This window comes from Euprymna scolopes, chromosome 32 (genome assembly GCF_053919585.1).
Source record: "Euprymna scolopes isolate OS-2025 chromosome 32, ASM5391958v1, whole genome shotgun sequence".
Taxonomy (NCBI): domain Eukaryota; kingdom Metazoa; phylum Mollusca; class Cephalopoda; order Sepiida; family Sepiolidae; genus Euprymna; species Euprymna scolopes.
In genome coordinates this window covers 6,535,001-6,548,061 of record NC_136513.1, presented here as the reverse complement: position 1 = coordinate 6,548,061, position 13,061 = coordinate 6,535,001, and the positions used below count along the sequence as shown (strand labels likewise).

Below are 13,061 nucleotides of genomic sequence, written 5' to 3'. Positions count from 1 at the left end.
GTACATTCTCTTGAAAAAAAGAATCAAACTTTTCTCTACTTTCACATGTGTTCCATTTTAACAAACTGAGCCACAGCAACGCGTGGCCGGGTACAGCTAGTATATATATATATATATATATATATATATATATATATATATATATATATATATATATATATTGCTTTATGATCCTTTTTTTATTTTTTCAATTTCAACATGATTCGCAGTCGAATCGAAAGCGCTCGTGATAATAATTGAACTTTTATCAATATTTTCGAATTTAATATAAAAAGATTATACAATTTTTTTTTTTTAATCATAAAGCAAAATATCTCTGTTTTATTTAATAACGTCTGCTTGAATACGTGTGTGTGTGTGTGTGTGTGTGTGTGTGTGTGTGTGTGTGTGTTTATATTTTGACTAATTAGTAAAACTCAAGTGCTTCTAGTTCAAAGGATATTACGCGTTCACGATACAAAGATTCTAATATGCGATTCCATTGCGATTACGAACTTATTTCTATTCCATCACAGGCTTAAAAAATATTGTATCGAGCGAATTGTTTTTCGTCCACGATTTTCTACATTTATTTCTACACTGGTTAAACAAAAGTAGAATTTCATAAAATTAAAATTTTATAGACAAAATGAATTGAACTATTCAAAACAGTTCGACGTCATTAGAAAGTGATAAAAAATGGCGATATGTTGCAGGAAGAAGCACAACCGTTGGAATGTTTAATTAAATCGTCAGTCGTTGTTTTGTTTTTGTTTTTCCTTCCTTTCTTTTGACCCTTAGAGAGTGTAACAGCCCCAACAGAAAACATCTTCAGCAGTCCCACCCAACTCTCGCCTGACCCCGGGGAAGAAGAAGAAAAAAAAACTCTTACAGTTGCAGGTTTAGGATTGTGCAGGTGCTTTAGGTGTTCCACATTGCCCTTTCCTGCTTCACATAGGTTGGTGCAAATGTGTTACACACTGAGTTACACAGCCACGAACAGCTGTGTAAACAATAATGTACCTTCGTTGTGTTGCTCGATTGTACGGAAGCAGATTTATTTTGAAATTTCGCTAATGTAAGGCGACCAGAAAATACAAGCGCACGCATATTTGTATATATATATATATATATATATATATATATATATATATATATATATATATATATATATATATATATATATATATACTAGCAGTTCAGCCCGGCTTTGCTCGAGCTCTTTATGTGCATATGTATACATTAAAAGTGTGCATGTGTACGGTAACGCCTTTCTATATAATAAGCTTCCTTAACTACTATAGAGAAAAGTTAGAAGAGACTGCAGAGGTTAATTCTTTTTTAACTTTGACTCCAATTTTTAACCCCTTGACATTTATTGTTTTGGGCTCAAATCAAATTAAAATGTTTGACCCATGTCCAAGTAACCTACATCTAACATTTCAAGTGTTTATACCATAAAATTGGCGGAGGAGTTTGGTAGAGTCTGCAAAGGTCAACTATTTCAACCATGACCTCTTAGCAGGGAAACTTTCGCCAAAAACTGATTTAAAAGCTTGCTAAGTATCCTTTATGTAACATTTCAAAGTTAAGACCCAAAATTGGCTTAATAATTTGTAAGAGACCGCAAATGTAAAATCTTTTGAACTTTGACCCCTTGGCAGCAAAATTTTTGGCAAAAAAGGAATTAAAAAGCTTGCCCTATGTCTGAATACACTTTATGTAAAATTTCAATTTGACCCCAATTTTGATCCCTTAGCATTTTTTTGTTTTGGGCTTAAATCAAATTATAAAGTTTGATCAATGTCCAGAGAACCTATATCTAAAATTTCAAGTGTTTAGACTCAATAATGGTGGAGGAGTTTGGTAGAGTTCTCAAAAGTCAAATAGCTGAAGGTTGACTCCTTAACAGCCAAATTTCTGGCCGAAAACGGATTACAAAGATTTTCCCAAATCTCCATACCCTGTATATCAAATTTCGAGTCTGTAGACTGAAAATTGAGAAAGTTATTGTGTAAGAAAATGTACACAGACAGACACACACACACACAGACGGACAGACACACACTTTCACTTTTATAGATAGATAGAAAGATATACATATATATATATATATATATATATATATATATATATATATAGTTTTTAAAATTTCTCTATATTTTTAAAAACTAATAAATATATAGATATTATGAGTAAATAAATATGTTAATCTATAAATAAAATAATATCGAAAACACAGAAAAGGGTGATAAGTAATATGGATTCATTCGAACACTATAAATACAGCAGCTTTGTAAATAGCAAATATTTCGGCAGGACAATGACAGATGGCGCAGGTAAGGGCGATTTTTGATGACATGAATGGGCTAGTCTAATTAATTTAGAGCAAATCTATATCTAATATATGGAGGCTTTTTATCTTTGTTTAAGGAAGGTGGTGTTTGGTCTACACTGCTGGGAAGCCGTTGTTTGATATACTGTTTTACTTTTTAATTTCCAACACAGTTTTTTATGGTAAACAATTGATGATCCCTGAAATAACATTTGGACTACTGACATTTGTGAATTCGTGAAAGCAAATTCATTCAGCGATTGCAGGAGATTAATTGACTTACTGTCAAAATAATTTTACAACGAATGACAATTTATATATATATATATATATATATATATATATATATATATATATATATATATATAGAGAGAGAGAGAGAGAGAGAGAGAGAGAGAGAGATTTAAAGGTTAAAAATTTTCGAAGGCTTTCTATCTCTTTCTCTCTCTCACTCTCTCTCTCTCACACTATATATATATATATGTGTGTGTGTGTGGGTGTTAACGGTGCAAATACATACAGAGAGACGAGGAGGGAGAGTCTGTGTGTGTGTGTGTGTGTGTGTGTGTGTGTGTGTGTGTGTGTGTGTGTGTGTGTGTGTGTGTGTGTGTGTGTGTGTGTGTGTGTGTGTGTGTGTAAAGGCTGTGTATTTAGAGGTGGCGAACTTTAATCTAAAATAAATCACAAGAAATATTTTTATCATACAAATCTGTGGTTTATTCCAAAGAGTAATCTTTAACATTTATAATTTGAATAAAACTTCCGGCAGATGCCCCACCACCGCGGCTCGTGTGTATGTGGCGTCATTTATGCGTACAATTCTCACAAAATCTACACATTAAATTAGTCTGTATTTCAGTAATAACGCGTCGAATGTTGTCTTCCAAGTGGTCTATTGTGTTTAGTTTATCAACGTAGACATAGGACTTTACATATCCACAGAGAAAATAATTCATTGTTTAGGATACATTTTCCCCCACCCTCTTTTTTTGTTTGGATAATAGGTGAGGAATAATTCTTTTGCGTTATCATTAGGAATAGATACCAAAAAATAACAGTCGTGAGGTAAATACTTCCAACTTTCCGGAGAAAGTCGTATCAATTACACATGTTTCTACACATTACGAGCAGAACTAAACACATGTTAAAAACTAAAACTTAAATTTAGTTTATGATTCAGGTTTAGGTTAAGTTTAAGTTTAAGTAAGAATTGGGTGAGAGTAAAAATTAACTAAGAAAAATCAGTTTGATCTGTATATATTAGCTTTTTCCTACCGCAAGAACTGTGACACAAAGGTTGGAATTGAATTGAAAAAGTCATTGCTCCAGATAAGGGGTCATCTGACGTTGCAAAAGATGCCTGTGCAACCCCGTCAGCATTCCCGGCAAGGTGCTTCAGACGATTATCAATAAAACTCGAAAGAATAAAGGTAAAGTTTAGTAGGGTGGCCCTCCTAAAACTGCATAGAACCAGTTGGCATTCATTTTACCTTCATTTTAGCGTTGTTTTCCATCATGGTTGATTTTTAATGTCAAGTTGGCGCTAATTTAAGAATTTTAAAAAAAGCCTCACAAAAATATAAACAATTGAAAATTTGAAAAAAAAAAATAATAACTCTCCCCCATCCTTATTTATTAATTTTCATTATAACTTTATTTTCACGTGAAAATTTTTTTTTTTTTTTAGATTAACTTTAAGCTTTATCTTTCGAACGCCATAAAAAAAATAATCGGAAACGTACAAAAAGAAAATAATTTGGATGAATAAGAAAAATGAAAATGCCCCCATCGCAATTTCTCCGTCCAAAAGTGAAGAAACCACTCATTTATACGCTTATATTTACCGCTATCTGAGTTAGAAGTAGGCATTCATTTTACCTTTAATTTATATCGCAAAATGGGTATTTAGCTTTTTCCTACCGCAAGAACTGTGACACAAAGGTTGGAATTGAATCGAAAAAGTCATTGCTCCAGATAAGGGGTCCTCTGGCGTTGCAAAAGATGCCTGTGTAGCCCCGTCAGCATTCCCGCCAAGGTGCTTCAGGCGATTATCAATAAAACTCGAAAGAATAGAGGTAAAGTTTAGTAGGGTGGCCCTTCTAAAACTGCATAGGACCAGCATCACACCGCAGTCAACAGGGACCAGATCATTACATGAATGTTCTAATCTCTGTATATATTGTGGTTAATTGATGGTTGATGGTTAAAAAGTGATCTCCTGCCTTAAAATCTAAAATATTTATTTATTTATTTTCTTTTGCATTTTTTGTCCAGACTGTTTACATGTAAACGTTGAATTTAAAGTTAAATGTATTATTTGAAGTTAACGCCTATGGAACTTTTACCGCATGGCTGCATTCCCGCTATCTGCAACATGGTAGTTTTCAAGCTCAGTGTAAACAAGTGCTTGTTTAGCCGTCCTCTTAAATAACTAAATCCACCCCAATTCTCACCGATTTCTGTGGCTGTTTACTTACCTCAGGTTAGACCACAAGCATTCTCATGTTCTCACGAGTCTCACTTCTTTCGGGTTTATGACAAATAGGCAACAGGTGTTTTGCTTGTGATACCATCACGGGGAGATTGTCTTACATGACCAACGGACTCTTTCTATCCGTTTTTCTTTTTTTCATCGGTTGCTTTATTTTATATAGATTACCTTTAGCACTATAGAAGGGCTTTATCTACCATCTATATGGTAACTCTCTATAAATATTTACTTATCTCCGGTGAGACCAAAAGCATTTTCAGGTTCTCTGAATCTCACTTCTTTCGTGGTTATGACAAATAGAAATACGGCTCAACAAGAATCGGAATAGAGTTTCACATGCGGGCAATTCTAGTAAAGAAGCTCCGTTCATGGAATTTGTGTTTAGTTTCAGGTACCTATAGAGAGTAGATAATATTGTAGACAGTGTTTATAGCTAGAGGAGTCCTTCCTGTCGATGACCTACATAGATTGGAGCTCTGTTGAGCACTTGCCATGAAAATAACGATGAAAATAACGATAAAACAATACGAGGTGCCCTCAATAAGTTTCCAGACTTTTTTTTTACATGAGAACTTTTATTGATAGTACACACATTAAACTCTAGTACCCTTCGAAGTATTCTCCTCCGGCTGTTCCGTTCTTGTTGTACCGTTCCAACAACGTCTGGAAGGCCCCATGGAAGTTCTCTTGTATCAGCGTGTCAATGGCCCTCATCACGGCCTCTTTCACCTCTTCAATTGTTTCACAAAGACCGTCTCCAAGGTTTTCCTTGAGCTAAGGTAATAACCAAAAGTCACAGGGAGCAAGGACTGGATTTTACAGAGGGAATTGATCAGCTGGACCATCTCCAGATGCCTTTCTTTTTGATCTTCTCTTAGCAAATTCGCACAAATCTTAGGCATCTTCAATTCCTCGCGATTAATTGTGCCTGCAGTTCTGATACTGACATCAAACTGAGCACTTATTGTCTCTATAGATACACGACGGTCCTTATCTATAAAATTCTTTATTTGGGCAATCAACTCTGGTGTTCTGACATATATACTCTTCCCATACCTCTCACCGTCCCTCACAAACTCCCTGCCTTCCTTGAATCTCTTATGCCACTCAAAAACTGATGCTCGATTTATGCAAGATGGTTCAAAAGTAGTCTGAAGCATTCCAAAACTTTCTGTGACATTTTTCCAAGTATAAAACGATGTTATTGCATATCCTTCTTCTAAAGTGTCATTACGTTCAGACTGTATTTTTGTAAGTCACCAGATGTGACAATCGGGCTTTAGTAGAGTGTATTTCAATTCCTGCTGTAGCTGTTAATTTGAACCTGAAATCATAAAAATTGGTCAGTCATCTCATAAGATGTGTAGCAATAACATAGTGAATTTTCAAGAGTCTACAACAATTTTAAATACTTGTACAAGACAGTCTGGAAACTTATTGAAGGTACCTCGTAAACGCGCAACGTCTCTTCTGTGAGAAGGAAGTTGTAAAGAAGAAAAGGTATGTCTGTTTGTGGCACAATCAGGAGGAGATCCTTTTTGTCCGTTTTTATTTTTATTTAAGGGTAGAACAATAACTTTGTCGCCCTAAAGAACATAACGCTGCAGCTTTATTTTAAAACTTTTATTTTAAAAAAATTAATTCAGATAATTTGATTATGTAGTAAAGCTGACATCTATTCAATGTAGCCGCCTTCAGCCTCAATTACCGCCTCGATACGGATCCGGAACTGGGAGCATGTCTTTTTTAACAAACGCCGGCAGGAGCTCGGCGAATACTCGGCAATTAGGCTGGCTTTGGTGCTGTGGGAGGTCATGTTGGTGATGTTTTCGACGTATGACTAAACGAAGTAGTTCAGCGGATTCATGTCGAGGAAGGAGGGACAGTGAGAAAAGGGTATAAAGTCATAGTACTCCTTTTAAAGCCAAGCTTGGGTCACTTTGGACTTGTGGATCTGCTGCCACACCCATGGTCTGTCAGCAGCTACCTAATTGTACTAGCGGATCATCACGCTCTTCAGCACATCCAGGTACACTTTGTTGACTTTCAAGCCGACTTCGAAGATGTGAGGTGCATGATGTAGCCCTCACTTGAAATCACACCAAAGGCCACAACCGTGGCCGGAAATTTAGTTGAGCTGTGCCCTCAAGCGTTGAACTGTCCAGATTTGCAGGGTGCTTTCAATGGTCCTATTGTCATAACTTGCATCAGTAGAGAGCATGAGTTGTACAGCGGCGCATCTCCGATTTCGCTCGTTGAACATTGTGACACTTTCAGATATGATAGAAAGCTGCTATCGCTCTTTAGATTTGGATGATCTACTAGTTGGTCAATTGTGTACAACAAATGTGGACACTTTTATCGTTCCATACTTTCTTTTTTTGTCTTTCTTTAAGATGGATTGCTTTTACCACAATAGAAGAGTTTTATCTACCATCTATATGATAATCCTTTGGAATATCAGGGGCTAATATGGGTTAAAGCTTGCCCGAAGTGTGAGTTAGAACTGTTCAATGTAGAAGCGTTCAGTTTCTTGAAGTATTATACATACCTCTATAGGTTAATGATGTAAAGTGACACGCTTTTGCACGCGGCACCCACACGTTGTATGCAGTCTGCGTCGCAAAGACCATAGAACAAGTAACAACTCGACTCCTTTTTTGTAATAACGACATTTATTTCCTCATTTTCGCGTCACGCGGGACTTCTCGTTACGGCTGTGACGTCATCTACGTCTCTAACGTGTTCGTCTTTCTTCACGTGATCGTCTCGTTTTTATAGTCTTTTTCTTCTCATACGGCTCGTCATTTGCATATGTGCGCCCGTGCTTTGCTACAATTACTTACATAAAAGAATGCTGCCTAAATAGTGTTAAATATAACAGAATTCCTCCGTTTTATTATAGCTTTTTCTGCAATTTTTACATTTTTTTGTGTCAAAATCTAATAATAAAAAATAATGTATTTTTTATATTACAAATGTTTCCAATTCTACGTTTAACTATATTCGGATGTTTTTGTTAATTGAGGATGATTCGACGAACAATCAGTGATACACAAACCACAGTTGACTAAAACGTAGTCGTTTTCAAGTTTAATGTTAACAAATTTTTGCTGAGCTGTCCTCTTAATGAATAAAATTTTGTCCGGTTTCAATCATCATTACTAATCTTCACGAGGTAAGTGTTCAACACGTGTTGGGCGTTATAGATTCTTCCGTTCAGTCTGAAGAGACAGACAATGGATATCCCCTGTAAGGGTAGCTGCGCGAGTAATTGTGTGGCAATGGTTGCGCTATATCCAATCACATCTCTCCTGAATCGGCAAAGAAAAAGGTGATAGATGACTGGAAACAATGCCGAGATAAGCGAGAGCCCATACAGCACCCAGAATTCCCAAATGGTCACCCATTTTTGTACTGACAGGCTAAACGTTGCTTCGGTAATCTAATGGGAATAACGTGGGTGTTATAGCAGGGTCATTATCGACATGAGGTGGGAATAAGAGGTTCATACCTTTCCCAAGTTTTAAATCATGATGAAAAAAAAAAAAAAATTAACAACATTTCACCTGTTACATAGATGTTGGTTTTCAACCAGTTATTATTACCGATAAATATCGGTGGTTATTTTTAGTTGGCGATGCTATCTTCCAAATCAAGAGTGCCTCTATTATTAAACATGTGTTGGTTTTGTTTTTGTTTTGTTTTTTGTTTTTTATTTTTGTTTGTTTTTTGTTTTTTTGTTTTGTTTTGTTTTTGTTTTTTTTTGTGGCCGGTCAGACAACGCCGTAATCATCTGTAATGGTAGAAATTAGGTCAACTTTGATTATTTAAGTGAGCAGCTCAACAAGAATTTGTTTACATTGAACTTGAAAACGACTGAAAATCAGTCCATGCTAAAGAGTTTCACATGCGGGCAGTTCTAGGAAAGAAACTCCATTTTATGTTTAGTTTTAGACATATGAAGAGGGTAGGTACAATTGTAAACAGTGTTTATTGCTAGACGAGTCTTTGCCGTGGTTGCCCTACATAGATTGAAGCTCAGTCGAGCACTTGACATGAAAATAAATATAGAGCAAAGATAGCAGCGCAACGTTTTTTCTGTGAGAAAGCGGTTGTAAGGAAGTAAAAGGGCGCCACCAACTAGATTTCGAAACCATTTTTATCACTTGCTAGGACCAAGGGCCGCTCAAGGATAAGAGTTAATATGGATGGCAATTGGATGACGAATAATATTGTGAAATGATTGAAAATGAAAAATACAATGGATAAAATTGTGATTACTTCAGAAGAGGTTTCGACGAGTAAAGGTTGATATTAAACATGAAGAAGACGACCATGTTGTAGTCTGCAGGGAAATAATCCGTGTTTAGTTGTCTTCCCATATCATCAACGTTAGACACGATGTAGGCTTATTAATGTGTAGATATCCTGCTCCCCAAAAAAGGCGAATTGTTCCAGTCAAGAGTGATATTCCTCCTCTGACCGATCGAACAGATACTACACTTTGAATTATTTGTTTGCAGAAAATATAAACATTTTTTTTAATTAAAAACGAATGAGGCACAAGGTCACCAAAAAGTGTGCAGCAGGGGGTGTTGTTTCTCATCCTTGATCTAAAGTGATGAAAACGCCTATCTTACTCCTAACTAGAATAATCCCAATTACCAAAATACAATATTTACACTAAGTGACCGCACTACTTAAGATGTTCTCAAACTTGTAAATTTTATAATACAGGGTGGCCGAGAAGTAGTGACGTATTTAACAATTAAAATTAAAGTTAAAGTTGGTCTCTACTTCTGGGCCAGACTATATTTTTTCATAAAAACCGACCTTGGTATCTAACTCTGTCCTCATGTGGATACAATTAAATAGGAACATGTAAATAGGGGCGATATCTGCTAGATGTTTTCGAAAGGGTCAAAAATGCACGCAAAAACCTGGCATGGTCTCTAACTCTAATCGCGGGGCTATACATGTAGTGGCGTGTTGCTGGCTGGAAAATGTCTTGCGACTTCCGGTCGTAAAGTGGTCTTAGAACACGTGTAAAGGAAGATTTCCTGCGATGAACTGAAGTGGAGCGCCATGCCTGCCAAACTGGAGATGGCGGGGGGGGGGAGAAGTACGGGTTAGGTTCGCGAACAGGTAGGAAGGGTGATAGGAAGAATGTCACAAAGACAGATAGAAAGACAGATAGACAATGCTGGTACTGCAATAAACGAGGGTTAGGGTATCATGAAAACGGCGAGTACTAACACAAAAGGCTGAATCTATAAAAATGCGTAATTTCGAAATATACAAAGCAAGGATTAAATAGAACGTTATCTATGAATATACATATATTCCCTTTAACCAATTTGGCACCCACACATGAGGAGAAGTATATATATTATTTTTAAAGTATAATTATCCACATGCACGTGTTTCGTCGTCCAAGACTCATTAGAGTGACGGAATCTAGCGAGATTTAGAAATCGGGAACCCCCAGATATAAGTCTAACCTCTTTATCCGCTGATATATATATATATATATATATATATATATATATATATATATATATATATATGTATTTATCCGCTGATATATATATATATATATATATATATATATATATATATATATATATATATATATATATATACATATATATATACCAGCGGATAAAGTGGTTAGACTCATATCTGGGGGGTCCCGATTTCAAATCTCGCTAGATTCCATCACTCTGATGAGTATTAGACGGCGAAACACGTGTCTGTGGATAATTATTCTTTAAAAACAATTATATATATATGTGTGTGTGCGCGCGTGTGTGTGTGTGTGTGTGTGTGAGCGTGTAAGGTAGCACAAAGACATACACATTAACATATATATATGTATTACACACATATTTGCATATATTACTTAAACACATATACATTCGCAAGCGTCCACACACACATATATACACATATGTATTTATTACATACACATACATATACATATGTACATATTATAAACATATTCACATATTAGTATAAGACGCAATACCATAGATATATTAATATGCACATATGTATGTACATATTATATATTATACATATGTACATATATTACGCATACATACACACGTATATTACACATAAATATACGTACGTGCATGTTACACACAGAAATATAGATATACACATCACAAAAAATATATATTACACACCCATATGAAATAATATTAAACAAGTATTTTAAGCAGTTTAATATATATAAATCTATGTGTGCATATCAATACTAACATACGTATACATACATATAAATGCACATATATACATATACACAAATATATAAACCGATATATACATATACACACGTAAAGACATATGATAGTTAAAACAAATCATCTCGCTGTTCAACTCCCCATAGTTCTCTGTTAGACACGATCCCAAATAGTTGCCATTTACGTTAAAGTGGCAATATTTCTTGTTTGGTGTGAAAAAAATATTTTAAATAAATTGTGTGTGTGTGTGTGTGTGTGTGTGTGTGTGTGTGTGTGTGTGTGTGTGTGTGTGTGTGTGTGTGTGTGTGTGTGTGTGCGTGCGTTGTGGGATCCCTCAGGAGAAAATATATACGAAAACAAACGAAACGTTAACTATGTTTTTCCCTATGCGTCACCCTTTTCTCCGATGGATCATGTTCGAAGGATTCTTTAACTTGTACATTAAAAGTCGTTATAGAATACCTATTTACTTTGCCTCCCGCGGGACAAAGTTAGACACCAGGGTCGTTTTTTAACGTGGAGTAGAGACCAAAATTAAAAATTGTCTCAGTTGTGAAGGAGTTCTCCTCCACTGACAGAGAACAAGAAATTGAAGTGTAGCATCTGAAGAACAGAGGCTACACTTTGATTCCAGCCCGAAGGCCAAGAGGTCATCTATGGGCGCCATTTTTCATTTTTCAACTTTTTTTTTTCTTTGACCAGAAAAGAAAAAAAAGTATTCGATTAGCACCGAGTTATTTCCATTCCATTTTACATTATCGCGTCTCTCCCTTACACGACCTGTGAGACCGGAAATAGCTCAATTGGAACCCTTTCTTTTTCTTTATTTATTATTTATTTATTTTTATTTTTATTTTTATTTTTATTTATTTATTTTTTTTTTTTGTTATTTTTTCTCATCCTTTTCTTTTATCAGAGTTTTTTCAGGCGGTGAAGTAAAAACTTCCGGTGGTTGAGATTTCGTAGAGGTGTCTATCGCAACTGTCAGTCAAGTTAGTACGTCTCGTAACCACCCTGCAGATTCCGTCGTGGTGGCGAGGCGGTGGTGGTGGTGGTGATTAAGAAGAGCCAATTACCAACCGTCGGGATACTTAATTTTATCTTAAATATTTTCATACCTTATTTAAATTATTTTTAGAAATTTTTGGAGATACATTTTGAATGAAATTTTTGAGATACATTTTGAATGAAATTTTTGGAGATACATTTTGAATGAAATTTTTGAGATACATTTTCAATAAAATTTTTGGAGATACATTTTCAATAAAATATTTGGAGATACATTTTCAATAAAATTTTTGGAGATACATTTTCAATGAAAGTTTTGGAGATACATTTTCAATGAAAGTTTTTGAGATACATTTTCAATGAAATTTTTTGAGCCACATTTTCAATGAAATTTTTTTCCGAATTCCTATCCATTTAAAAATTGGAATATTTCAGATTTATATTAAATTTGATTCATAGTTATACGATACCAACTAAGAAATACTCACTGAATGTCGATTTTCGATTTCCTCTTTACGGCCTTTAAGCTTCATCTTAGAATTTTAGACATTTTCGGAGATCAAATAATTTAATAGGGATATATATATATATATATATATATATATATATATATATATATATATATATATATATATATATATATATGTGTGTGTGTGTGTGTGTGTGTGTGTGTGTATGTGTTCGTGTGTGTGTGTGTTTGTGTGTGTGCTTGTATGTAAATATATATGTAAATATATATATATGATATGTACACATAGATACATACAAATACATATATATACATATATATACATACATACATATATATATATATATATATATATATATATATATATATATATATTGTTTTAACAAAAATCAAAACATCAAGGAATGGATTGATAGCAACAAATAGTGTATTTCATCGTTAGTTACAATCGTTTCAAGACTATTCGCACAAATTCAAACATTATGTTCTTTGAAAATTTGCACAAGAACAGCCTTTCGTCAGACTTAT

At 34.8% G+C, this 13,061-nt stretch overlaps 1 protein-coding gene across 2 annotated transcripts in view; it reads left to right on the top strand.

Annotated features, from left to right (window-relative positions):
* LOC145256198 (gremlin-1-like) overlaps positions 1-13,061 on the top strand; it is a 209,896-nt gene that overhangs the window by 159,217 nt on the left and 37,618 nt on the right. The window lies entirely within an intron of this gene.